The following is a 13,630-nucleotide window of genomic DNA, read 5'->3' on the forward strand; positions in this document are numbered from 1 at the left end:
TCTCTCTCTCTCTCTCTCTCTCTCTCTGTCTCTCTCTCTCTCCCTCTCTTTCCTCTCTCTCCCTCTCTGTCTCTCTCTGTTACTCTCTCCCTCTCTCCCTCTCTCTCCCTCTTTCCTCTCTCTCTCTCTCTCTCTCTCTCTCTCTGTATCTCCTCTGTCTCTCTGTATCTCCCTCGTCTCTCTGTCTGTCTGTCTGTCTGTCTGTCTGTCTGTCTCTCTGTCTCTCTCTCTCTCTCTCTCTCTCTCTCTCTCGCTCTGTCTCTGTCTCTCTCTCGCTCTCCCGTCTGTCTGTCTGTCTGTCTGTCTGTCTGTCTGTCTGTCTGTCTGTCTGTCTGTCTTCGTCTCTGTCTCTCACTCTCTCTCTCTCTCTCTCTCTCTCTCTCTCTCTCTCTCTCTCTCTCGCTCTCTCTCTCTCTCTCTCTCCTCTCTCTGTGTCTCCCTCTCTGTCTCTCTCTCTCTCTCTCTGTCTCTGTGTCTCCCTCTCTCTCTCTGTATCTCTGTGTCTCTCTCTCTCTCTCTCTCTCTCTCTCTCTCTCTCTGTCTCTCTCTCTGTGTCTCTCTCTCTCCTGTCTCTCTCTCTCTCTCTCTCTCTCTGTATCTCTGTATCTCTCTCTCTCTCTCGTCTCTGTCTCTCTCTCTGTCTCTCTGTCCTGGTTATTCACGACAGCACAAAACGTGGGAAGCCTTTTAAGAGAACAGCGGTTGGCTGTTGTTCTGTTCCAGCTCCTCTTCTCGACTCCCCCCCCCCCCGTGTGCAGGACGTGTGGTGTGAAACTAACTTCACAACAACAAACTCCATCGCTAAAGGTCAGTTTCCAGCAACACGGACAGTGTCTCTAAGGTGGTTCTCAACATGCTCCTTTGCCACTGCATGGTACTGGCTCGACTCCACTCAACTCTACTCGCTTTTTTCGGGTTTCCACTGGGCAAAAGTTAGGGACGGTTCCTGGTACCAGGTACTTTTTTGGTACCACTTCCATCGAGGTTCCAAGTGAGCAGAGCCCATACTAAAAGTGACATGAAAATACCACTATGAATAAATAAATAAATAAAATATAAAGAAATATGTGTATATTTACTTGAATATAAAAAAATTCCAAACCCCCCCCCAAAAAAAACTAGTCAACACGCCCACAAATGACCCTCGGGGGGCTTCACCGTGAGGGGGCACTATCTGCAGCGGCAAACCACATCCCAAAAAGTAAAGAGGGTAGAGCCCAACAGAGCAGAGTAGAGCGAGTACCATGCAGTGGAAAAGGGGCATATGTTATCCGGTCAGTGCCTCGTAAGACTGAATGTTCTGAATAAAACTCACAAACATTTACATCAAATACAAATGTGTTATGCTTACTGTTAACATGTGTTCTGACCGAGCCTTGATGGTACAAACATGTCATGTTGTCAAGTACACATGTTGAGAATAAAGTAATTCATCACAACACAGCACTCTCTCACCACAGTAACGCTGCCTACTTGCTGTAATGGAGATGTGCCACCACTAGGGGAGTAGTTCAGAGCACTGGCTACACTGACAAGAGAACGTTTTGGCGTCCCTTACTAAGTTATGACACAAAAAAGCAACGACTTTGTCGATAAAGAGCATTTGCAACGACAAGCCAACCAGTCAAACATTTAGAAACGTCCAATCGAGTCCGTCCTTCTGCCATGACACAGGGCGGCATCCCTCCCTCCCTCCCTCCCTCCCTCCTCATGGAGGACGTCTGAACAACCCGGGAAATAATCTAACTGCGAGCTTTTCACACCCAATATTGGTATAAGTTTTTCTTTTAAAGTTCATTAACTTCTGTGTTTTCCACTGCACACAAGCAATAAATCAATCCCTGTGTTTAGTGGAACAGCCAACATACGAACAGCGTATGAACAGCCAACCCCAATAACAGCCAACATATGAACAGCCAACATACGAACAGCCAACACACGAACAGCCAACATACGAACAGCGTATGAACAGCCAACATATGAACAGCCAACATACGAACAGCCAACATACGAACAGCCAACATACGAACAGTGTATGAACAGCCAACATATGAACAGCCAACATACGAACAGCCACATACGAATAGCCAACATACGAACAGCGTATGAATAGCCAACACATGAACAGCCAACATATGAACAGCTAACATACGAACAGCCAACATATAAACAGCGTACCAACAGCCAACACATGACAGCCAACATATGAACAGTCAACATACGAACAGCCAACATACGAACAGTGTATGAACAGCCAACACATGAACAGCCAACATATGAACAGTCAACATACGAACAGCCAACATACGAACAGCGTATGAACAGCCAACACATGAACAGCCAACATATGAACAGCCAACATGAGGGAGGAGAACGTCTCTCCTCTCTTCTCTGAACCAATGAAGACCAACCAGGACGCCACAACCAACCGGGAGGAAAAAGGAAGTGGAGACACCACTTCCTCTTGAAGGGGTCCCGTAAGACACGGGTGTGGAAAGCTGAGTCCGCCGGTGGTCCCGTTTCCCAAATCCACTGAACGCAGCCAGTGAGTAAAACAAAACCATAACTGATACGTAGGATGGGACAGACTATGAAGAGAAGACCCAGCTGTAAAAACAGAGCGACCCCCTAAATCGTGGAAACTAAACCACAGCACATCTTGATGCATGCTGAACAAGCCCGGGGAGAAGCTGAATCAGTCCATCTGGACACAACGCTGACGGACCGACATCTACGTTACCTGATGGGAGAAAGGTGGATTTATTGTGTTAGTCCGACTAAACTCCACTTTTAAAACACATGTCGACGTGTCAGTCTGACTGAAGTCGTACTAAATCCAATTTCTCAACGTGGGACCAACACACCTAGATGAAGCGGTTGGGGATGGATTTACTCCGGCATGTGGACGCTTCAAACGGACACGAACTGGCCTTGGCGTTCTGTTCATGATCCGTAGTTCCCACAGCGTCTTTCATCCAATAGCAGCCAGCTGAAAGGGGGCATATCGCCACCTACCGTACCGGGGTGGACATACTTCAGTCAACACATCCATTCTGCCCCCGTTCTTGGATACTGAGACAACGACAGTAGTCCAGTTACATGGCCCTGTCGAGCTGTAACCAGAGCTCCACCTACCTGTGTATGTTAACACACTGACTCGTCATAGTGACCTCTCCAGTCTCACCTGACTGTATTGTTTATAAGGGTGGGTAACTGCAGTCACTGTATTGCTTATAAGGGTGGGGGTACCTGCAGTCACTGTATTGCTTATAAGGGTGGGGGTACCTGCAGCCACTGTATTGTGTAGAAGGGTGGGGTACCTGCAGTCACTGTATTGGTATAAGGGTGGGGTACCTGCAGCCAGGTGAGACTGAAGAGGTCACTGGGTGGAGGAGGACACGTTTCTGTCAGGAGACGTTGTGTCCAGATGAACTGGTTCAACCTTCTGTGATAAACAACAGGACGCTTCAGTTCAGACATTTCTCTTAAAGGACAAGGTGAAAGGTCATTCAGACACGTCGCCTCCGTAACGTGAATACTTCCAAGTCCAGCAGGATACAGGGCGGGACTAAACGTAGGGAGGGATGTGATTTGATTGGACGGTGCAAAACACTTGAAGATGTGATTGGTTGGAATGTTGCTCGGTCTCCCGCTGGGACTTGGTGACACGATCACAAAAACCTGCCTGATCATGTTTTCATGGGAAATAGGTTAAACTGAACATTTTGGGGTATTTTTGGTATAAATTATTCAATGGGAGCACAACATGTCCGGGGAAATGAGCTAACAAGGTAAAAACGTCCATTTGAAGTTCACACTGATTCAACTCTAGACAGACAGACAGACAGACAGACAGATAGACAGATAGATAGATAGATAGATAGATAGGATAGATAGATAGATAGATAGATAGATAGATAGATAGATAGATCTATCGATCTATCGACGGACAGACAGACAGACACAGACAGACAGACAGACAGACAGACAGACAGACAGACAGACAGACAGACAGACAGACAGACAGACAGACAGAGACAGACAGACAGAAGATAGATAGATAGATAGATAGATAGATAGATAGATAGATAGATAGATAGATAGATAGATAGATAGATAGATAGATAGATAGATAGATAGATAGACAGACAGACAGACAGACAGACAGACAGACAGACAGACAGACAGACAGACAGACAGACAGACAGACAGACAGACAGACAGACAGACAGACAGACAGACAGACAGACAGACAGATAGATAGATAGATAGATAGATAGATAGATAGATAGATAGATGGACAGACAGACGGGCGGACAGACAGACGGCGGACAGACAGACGGGCGGACAGACAGATAAATGAACTGATACAGGTAGACAGACTCTACCTTGCTCTGAAGGAGGGAATTGGGAGAGGTCTCTGGGTTGTCTCCTCCTTCATCGCTCCTCTCGTTGTCCTCATCCTCCGTCTCTCCTCCTCCATTGTCCTCCTCCTCCTCTCTCGCTCGTCAGCTCCTCACTACTCTCCACCTCCTCCCCTCTCTCTCCTCCAATCAGCTCCGTCGGACCGTTGCTCGCTGCAATCTGATTGTGGATTCGAGGCTGGCGGTTCCGAATGGTTCCGAGGGGCAGGACTCCTCCTCAATGGTAATAATGGCGACACTGACTTCCTCCTCTTCCCCCTCTCCTCCTCCTCTCGCCCGCCGGATGAAAGCCTCCCTCTCCTCTCCCTCCTGCGAGGAGAGGAGCGGCAGAGAGGAGGAGGAAAAGGGAGAAGATGAGGAAGAAGAGGAAAAGGGGGCAGAGACTGGAGTCTGTCTGGAGTCTCTGACACTCCTCCTCTCCTCCGCTCCACCTCTCTTTCCTCTGCAAGTCTTTTTCCTCCTGTCGCTCGTCCCATCGCTCTCTCCCCCCTGCGCCAGACATTGTTGCCGTCTTTCCTTAAGCTTCTCCTCTTCTCTTCTCCCTCTCTCCTCTGGACAGAGCGAGCCAGTCATCCTCTCTATCCTCCTCTCCTCCATCTTTTTTCTGTCCCTCCATCAGTCTATAACACTTCCTCCACCTCCAGAGTGATCTTCCTTTTCTCCTCCTCCTCTTCTCTGATCTTCAAACAGCAGGAACAGGCTCGGGCTGCATGCTGCTCAGATGGAGAGAAAGATGACTCGTGTCATTATCAGTATAGTCATCATTATTAACCTTTTTTGGATCCCCCCCCCCTTTTCTCCCCAATTGTATCCGGCGAATTACCCCCCTCTTCCGAGCCGTCCCGGTCTCTGCTCCGCCCCCTCTGCCGATCCGGGGAGGGCTGCAGACTACCACATGCCTCCTCCATACATGTGGAGTCACCAGCCGCTTCTTTTCACCTGACAGTGAGGAGTTTCACCAGGGGACGTAGCACGTGGGAGGATCACGCTATTCCCCCCAGTTCCCCTCCCCCTGAACAGGCGCCCCGACCGACCAGAGGAGGCGCTAGTGCAGCTACCAGGACATAGATCCACATCCGGCTTCCCACCCACAGACACAGCCAGTTGTATCTGTAGGGACGCCCGACCAAGCCGGAGGTAACACAGGATTCGATCCGGCGATTCCCGTCCATTGCCCCCCCCCCCCCCGCCCCCATCAGATAGGTTATGTAAACAATACTAAACACTGTTCTTTTTTAAAAATTTTATTTCTGATTTTCCCTTTGACTCTCAATTTAGTGGCCAATCGATCCTATTTTAGTTCAAACACCACCCTCGTACTGCATGTGTTCGCCAGCTGCATCTCTCCGGCTGGCAGTCTGGAAGGAGTCGTGGCAAGGCGACTCCAGGCCGAACCACTGCTTTCCCCCCCCCCCACACACCCAGAGACGCATTCATGTGACGAACACAAGCCGACTCCGCCCCCTCCCGAAGACAGCGCTGCCAATTACTGCTGCTTCATCGAGTCCGCCATAGTGGGATCTGACGAGACCGGGGCGTGAAACCCGGTCCCCAGTGGGCAACTGCATCGACACCAAGCCGATGCTTAGACCGCTACATCACCACGGACCCACTAAACATTGTTAAATGTAAAACTGATGCAAATACCCAACATGGCAGACGACGCCACGCCAATCTGTGTGGGACTCAGATGGCGACTACAAAGTACAACACAATTTTGAATCACAAAACAAAACAGAGATGAGAACAGCGGCTCACAGCATCGCAAACATATTGGGAAGCCTTCTTCCCACTTACAACAGCTTACCAACAGCAATCTCAGAGCAAATAATGCAGTGAAATATGGGCATACTTTAGTAAAACTGTCTGTTAAAGTATTTTTCAGATGGGCATTCTCGCTAGCACATTTGTGTAACTATACACAATGAAACAATGAAGCTTGGGGCCCTGCATCACTGGAGACTGTAGCTTGGGCCCTCATATCAACAGAGACTTTATAGCTTGGGGCCTTGCATCAGTAGAGACTATAGCTTGGCACCCTGCATCAATAGAGACTTTGGCTTGGGGCCTTGCATCAGTAAAGACTGAAGCTTGGGGCCCTGCATCAATAGAGACTGTAGCTTGGGGCCCTGCATCAACAGAGACTGTAGCTTGGGGCCCTGCATCAATAGAGACTTTGGCTTGGGGCCTCGCATCAGTAAAGACTGAAGCTTGGGGCCCTGCATCAATAGAGACTGTAGCTTGGGGCCCTGCATCAACAGAGACTGTAGCTTGGGGCCCTGCATCAATAGAGACTTTGGCTTGGGGCCTTGCATCAGTAAAGACTGAAGCTTGGGGCCCTGCATCAATAGAGACTGTAGCTTGGGGCCTTGCATCAGTAGAGACTGTGGCTTGGGGCCCTCATATCAACAGAGACTTTGTAGCTTGGGGCCTTGCATCAGTAGAGACTATAGCTTAGGGCCCCACATCAATAGAGACTGTAGCTTGGGGTCCTGCATCAATAAAGACTAGCCTTGGGCCCTGCATCAATAGAGACTAGCTTGGGCCCTGCATCAATAGAGACTAGCTTGGGCTCTGCATCAGTAAAGACTAGCCTTGGGCCCTGCATCAATACAGACTAGCTTGGGCCCTGCATCAGTAAAGACTAGCCTTGGGCCCTGCATCAATAGAGACTAGCTTGGGCCCTGCATCAATAGAGACTAGCCTTGGGCCCTGCATCAATAGAGACTAGCTTGGGCCCTGCATCAATAGAGACTAGCTTGGGCCCTGCATCAATAGAGACTAGCTTGGGCCCTGCATCAATAGAGACTAGCCTGGGCCCTGCATCAACAGAGACTAGCCTGGGCCCTGCATCAATAGAGACTAGCCTGGGGCCTGCATCAATAGAGACTAGCTTGGGCCCTGCATCAATAGAGACTAGCCTTGGGCCTTGCATCAATAGAGACTAGCCTGGGCCCTGCATCAACAGAGACTAGCTTGGGCCCTGCATCAATAGAGACTAGCCTTAGGCCCTGCATCAATAGAGACTAGCTTGGGCCCTGCATCAATAGAGACTAGCCTTGGGCCCTACATCAATAGAAACTAGCTTGGGCCCTGCATCAATAGAGACTAGCCTGGGCCCTGCATCAATAGAGACTAGCTTGGGCCCTGCATCAATAGAGACTAGCTTGGGCCCTGCATCAATAGAGACTAGCTTGGGCCCTGCATCAATAGAGACTAGCTTGGGCCCTGCATCAATAGAGACTAGCTTGGGCCCTGCATCAATAGAGACTAGCCTTAGGCCCTGCATCAATAGAGACTAGCTTGGGCCCTGCATCAATAGAGACTAGCCTTGGGCCCTACATCAATAGAGACTAGCTTGGGCCCTGCATCAATAGAGACTAGCTTGGGCCCTGCATCAATAGAGACTAGCCTGGGCCCTGCATCAATAGAGACTAGCTTGGGCCCTGCATCAATAGAGACTAGCCTGGGGCCTGCATCAATAGAGACTAGCTTGGGCCCTGCATCAATAGAGACTAGCTGGAATAAATGTCCCTTGTAGGGTATGACTGGGGATCCCTACTATACGTGAACACAATACCCCTGACCTTTTGGGGCCCCTCATGGTCCGGGGCCCCGGGGCACTTGTCCGGCATGCCCGGTCCATAATCCAGCCTTGTCCCCGTGTTGGTAGGCAACGGACTAGACCGCTACGCTACCTGGACGCCCCATTTCTATAAAGACCATGTCCATGCTAGATAATAATGTATCAAATACAAGCTGACGCAGGACGTGGAGCTTTATTCTCTTATCCTGTAAGGACGTCACTGCATCACTCCTACGTGTTGAAATGGTTTTGGCTGCGTCCGGTTCAACCAACACGGCTAACCAGCCTTGTTTAGGGACAGGAGTTTGTCTTGGGGACCTCAAAGTCCCCGAGACAAACCATGCAACCTGGAAACTAAATTCGAGTTCTTCAAAACTTTCTAAACTGGTTATAGTGGAAATGGTGGTTTTGGTCTGAGTAACAAGTTTCTAAGCATGGTCTTCCCCTCGGGCTTTAAACCTCACGTTTGTCATGAAATATGACAGAATGATGGAAGAATGGGAGGTGTGCAGGAGAGAGGAGGTTTGAGGAAGGGGTGAGGTTACCTCTGAGAAGGATCTGGCACATCAACATGCTCCTGAGAGCTCCAATCTGGATTGGAAAATGTTGATTTACAGCAGAGACCTGTATCCATCAATCAACTTATCCATCCATTATCCATCCATCCTCCCATTATCCATCCATCCATTATCCATCCATTATCCATCCATCATCCATCCATCATCCATCCATTATCCATCCATTATCCATCCATCAATCCATCCATTATCCATCCATCATCCATCCATTATCCATCATCCATCCATCCATTATCCATCATCCATCCATCCATCCATCATCCATCCATCCATCCATCCATCCATCCATCCATCCATTATCCATCCATCAACTTATCCATCCATCCATTATCCATCCATCCATCAACTTATCCATCCATCCATCCATCCATCCATCCATCCATCATCCATCCATTATCCATCCATCATCCATCCATCCATCCATCAATCCATCATCCATCCATCCATCAATCCATCCATCCATCCATTATCCATCCATCATCCATCCATTATCCATCATCCATCATCCATCCATCCATCCATCCATTATCCATCCATCATCCATCATCCATCCATCCATCCATCAATCCATCATCCATCCATCCATCCATCCATCAATCCATCCATCCATCCATCCATTATCCATCCATCATCCATCCATCCATCCATTATCCATCCATCATCCATCCATCCATCAATCCATCATCCATCCATCCATCCATTATCCATCCATCATCCATCCATCCATCCATCATCCATCATCCATCCATCCATCCATTATCCAAACCACTTATCCTGCTCTCAGGGTCGTGGGGATGCTGGAGCCTATCCCAGCAGCCACTGGGCTGCAGGCGGGGAGACACCCTGGACAGGCCACCAGGCCATCACAGGACACACACACACACACACACACACACACACACACACACACACACACACACACACATTCACACCTAGGGACAATTTAGTACGACCGACCCACCTGACCTACAGGTCTTTGGACTGTGGGAGGAAACCGGAGCCCCCGGAGGAAACCCACACAGACACGGGGAGAACATGCAAACTCCACACAGAGGACGACCCGGGACGACCCCCAAGGTTGGACTACCCCGGGGCTCGAACCCAGGACCTTCTTGCTGTGAGGTGACTGCACTAATCACTGCACCACCGTGCCGCCCAGAGACCTGTGTCCCCTAACGAATATGAAACCCAAAGAGATAATTACTTCGGATATAATAAGAAAAACATAATTGTTTTGGAGCAGACAGTTCAACACGATGAATAACGAGGTTATTTAGGCTCATCGTAGCAACGTGACTTGCATCCCGTCTGAAACCCACGATGGTTGCAGCTCACTGCGTCCATTTTGCTACACAGGTTTTTTAATTTGACTGAACTCACTTCGTGGCTCCTCTATACACCCTAAATCATAGCAGCCAAATGGCCTCCTCTGGATACGCTGCACTGTTTGCTCAACCTGTTTGGGGACAATGTCCGTCCGTCCGTCCGTCCATTATCCAACCAGCTTATCCCAATCGGGGTGGCGGGGATGCTGGAGCCTATCCCAGCAGTCACTGGGCGGCAGGCAGGGAGACACCCTGGACAGGCCGCCGGGCCACTACAGGGCCACTACAGGGCCACCACAGGACCACCACAGGGCCACCACAGGGCCACCACAGGGCCACCACAAGGCCACCACAGGACCACCACAGGGCCACCACAAGGCCACCACAGGACCACCACAGGGCCACTACAGGGCCACCACAGGACCACCACAGGGCCACCACAGGACCACCACAGGGCACAGGGCCACCACAGGACCACCACAGGACCACCACAGGGCACAGGGCCACCACAGGACCACCACAGGGCCACCACAGGACCACCACAGGGCCACCACAAGGCCACCACAGGACCACCACAGGGCCACTACAGGGCCACCACAGGACCACCACAAGGCCACCACAGGGCACAGGGCCACCACAGGGCCACCACAAGGCCACCACAGGGCACAGGGCCACCACAGGACCACCACAGGGCCACCACAGGACCACCACAAGGCCACTACAGGGCACAGGGCCACCACAGGACCACCACAGGGCCACCACAGGGCCACCACAGGGCACAGGACCACCACAGGACCACCACAGGGCCAGCACAGGGCACAGGGCCACCACAGGACCACCACAGGACCACCACAGGACCACCACAGGGCACCACAGGGCCACCACAGGGCCAGCACAGGGCACAGGGCCACCACAGGACCACCACAGGACCACCACAGGACCACCACAGGGCCACCACAGGACCACCACAGGACCACCACAGGACCACCACAGGGCACAGGACCACCACAGGGCACCACAGGGCCACCACAGGGCCACCACAGGACCACCACAGGGCACCACAGGACCACCACAGGGCCACCACAGGGCCCCCACAGGGCCACCACAGGGCACCACAGGGCCCGCCTCCTCACTAGATTTGAGGGTGTTGGTTGGTGTTCGGTACTACGGATGCTGACAGGCAGCCCACAGCACTTATGTTGTGTTACCGCTCTGATAAACTGGAATGGACATTTTGAATTAAGCACTGTTGACCCCGTTTGTGAGCCGAGTCGTCACATGATAAGGTCACATGACCGCTGGACGACCCGGGGGGGGGGACACAGCGACCCCCCGGGGACACTCACTGCAGAAGAAGAAGTCACCTGCAACCCACCCCGGACACTACACACTGACGAGACGCCTCGAGGCAAATGTAACGAGACAACAACAATAATAACAACAACAATAATAATAACAATAATAATTCAAACCATAAAACAGGTAAAGTCCATTTACACAAGACTCCAGCCGCAGGTTGGACTGACAGTAACGTCCACAGCTTTAGTCGCAGCTTTATGTTCCAGCTGACTTACTTACACAACAAGTAGTCACACAAAAGTACACTATCAGGAACCGAACCGGGACGCCCGCCCGCTCGTGCTCACCTGGCCGGGCTCTCCGGGCTCACCTGGCCGGGCTCTCCGTGCTCACCTGGCCGGGCTCTCCGGGCTCTCCGTCCTCACCTGGCCGGGCTCTCCGTCCTCACCTGGCCGGGCTCTCCGGGCTCACCTGGCCGGGCTCTCCGTCCTCACCTGGCCGGGCTCTCCGGGCTCTCCGTCCTCACCTGGCCGGGCTCTCCGGGCTCTCCGTCCTCACCTGGCCGGGCTCTCCGTCCTCACCTGGCCGGGCTCTCCGTCCTCACCTGGCCGGGCTCTCCGGGCTCTCCGTCCTCACCTGGCCGGGCTCTCCGGGCTCACCTGGCCGAGCTCTCCGTCCTCACCTGGCCGGGCTCTCCGTCCTCACCTGGCCAGGCTCTCCTCCCACACCTGGCCGGGCTCTCCGGGCTCACCTGGCCGGGCTCTCCGTCCTCACCTGGCCGGGCTCTCCGGGCTCTCCGTCCTCACCTGGCCGGGCTCTCCGTCCTCACCTGGCCGGGCTCTCCGTCCTCACCTGGCCGGGCTCTCCGGGCTCTCCGTCCTCACCTGGCCGGGCTCTCCTCCCTCACCTGGCCGGGCTCTCCGTCCTCACCTGGCCGGGCTCTCCGTCCTCACCTGGCCGGGCTCTCCGTCCTCACCTGGCCGGGCTCTCCAGGCTCACCTGGCCGGGCTCTCCGTCCTCACCTGGCCGGGCTCTCCGTCCTCACCTGGCCGGGCTCTCCGGGCTCTCCGTCCTCACCTGGCCGGGCTCTCCTCCCTCACCTGGCCGGGCTCTCCGTCCTCACCTGGCCGGGCTCTCCGTCCTCACCTGGCCGGGCTCTCCGTCCTCACCTGGCCGGGCTCTCCGTGGTCACCTGGCCGGGCTCTCCGGGCTCTGCGGCGCCCCGGTGTGCGTTCCCGGGCTTTAAAGATTAAACGCCAATTTCCCTTCACAGCAACACGCGTGTTGTTTCGTCCGGGTGTGGGTCTCCGGTGGCACCGGAGGGTCCGGCTGTGGGCTCCCGGATGTGGGTCTCCGGTGGGACCGTACGGTCCGGCTGTGGGCTCCCGGGTGTGGACTCCCGGGTGTGGGTCTCCGGTGGGACCGGAGGGTCCGGCTGTGGGCTCCCGGGTGTGGGTCTCCGGTGGGACCGGAGGGTCCGGCTGTGGGCTCCCGGGTGTGGGTCTCCGGTGGGACCGGAAGGTCCGGCTGTGGGCTGGACGCGCAGGGGGCCGCTTCGCTGCTTTCTGCTGTCGTATGTGAACCGCTTGCTAAAGGAAGGAGCCGCGGAACTTTCCCCGTCTCGTTTTCTTCTCCGCTGCTGCCGCACATGGAGCTTTGTTTGGCGCGGGGTGATGACGTCACATTCTCCCACAGCGCTCCACGCCCCCCTATGCGAAACGTTGGAAGGACCCCCCCCTGGAGGAATCGCCACCAAAAGTACATATATATATATATATATATATATATATATATATATATATATATATATATATATATATATATCTACTCATATATTTTCGTAATGATTGTGTGTGTGTGTGTGTGTGTGTGTGTGTGTGTGTATTAGTTAGTGTAGATAGCGGGATCGAAAACTAAAGCACTTATGATCCTAATTCCTTTTGGGGGTGGTAGGTATTGTCTCAGAGAGTAAGGGGAAAATCCCAGACAATTAAAATTATGCATACATATGCATAAATATGCAAAATATGCATTTTTCTAAAAATGGCTAAAAACCACCTTTCTCGGCATTTCAGATGATTCTGAGCATCTTTGATTTTTTCACCTATATAAAAAATTTTCTGAGACTTAGAAATGTTTTGGCATTATGCAAAATATATGCATTTTTGCAAAAATGCACTCATGATCCTAACTTTTGGGAGCTGAGAGGACCAGAAAAATGGCAGAACATTAAAATATAATTATAATAATTACGCATAATTATGCAAAATATGCATTTCCTAAAAATGGAGGGAGATTTAGACGGGTGGATAACCAAACCGCTACATTGTAGCGGGATTCCTCTAGTATATATATATATAGTGTAACGTGCATGCATAAGTAGACGTTGACCTTTGACCAATGGGTTGGACCCTTTAG

The 13,630-nt window shown here is 52.0% G+C and overlaps 1 protein-coding gene across 1 annotated transcript in view; it reads right to left on the bottom strand.

The window, feature by feature from the left end:
• Window positions 1–4,523, bottom strand: part of LOC130130673 (F-box/WD repeat-containing protein 7-like) — a 49,220-nt gene extending 44,697 nt beyond the window's left edge. Inside the window, exon 1 of the mRNA XM_056300446.1 lies at window positions 4,389–4,523. The gene's annotated coding sequence lies outside the window, so the exon portion shown is untranslated. The remainder of the gene's footprint in view (window positions 1–4,388) is intronic.
• Window positions 4,524–13,630: the final 9,107 nt, after the last annotated feature.

The sequence above is a fragment of the Lampris incognitus genome, chromosome 20, assembly GCF_029633865.1.
Source record: "Lampris incognitus isolate fLamInc1 chromosome 20, fLamInc1.hap2, whole genome shotgun sequence".
Taxonomy (NCBI): domain Eukaryota; kingdom Metazoa; phylum Chordata; class Actinopteri; order Lampriformes; family Lampridae; genus Lampris; species Lampris incognitus.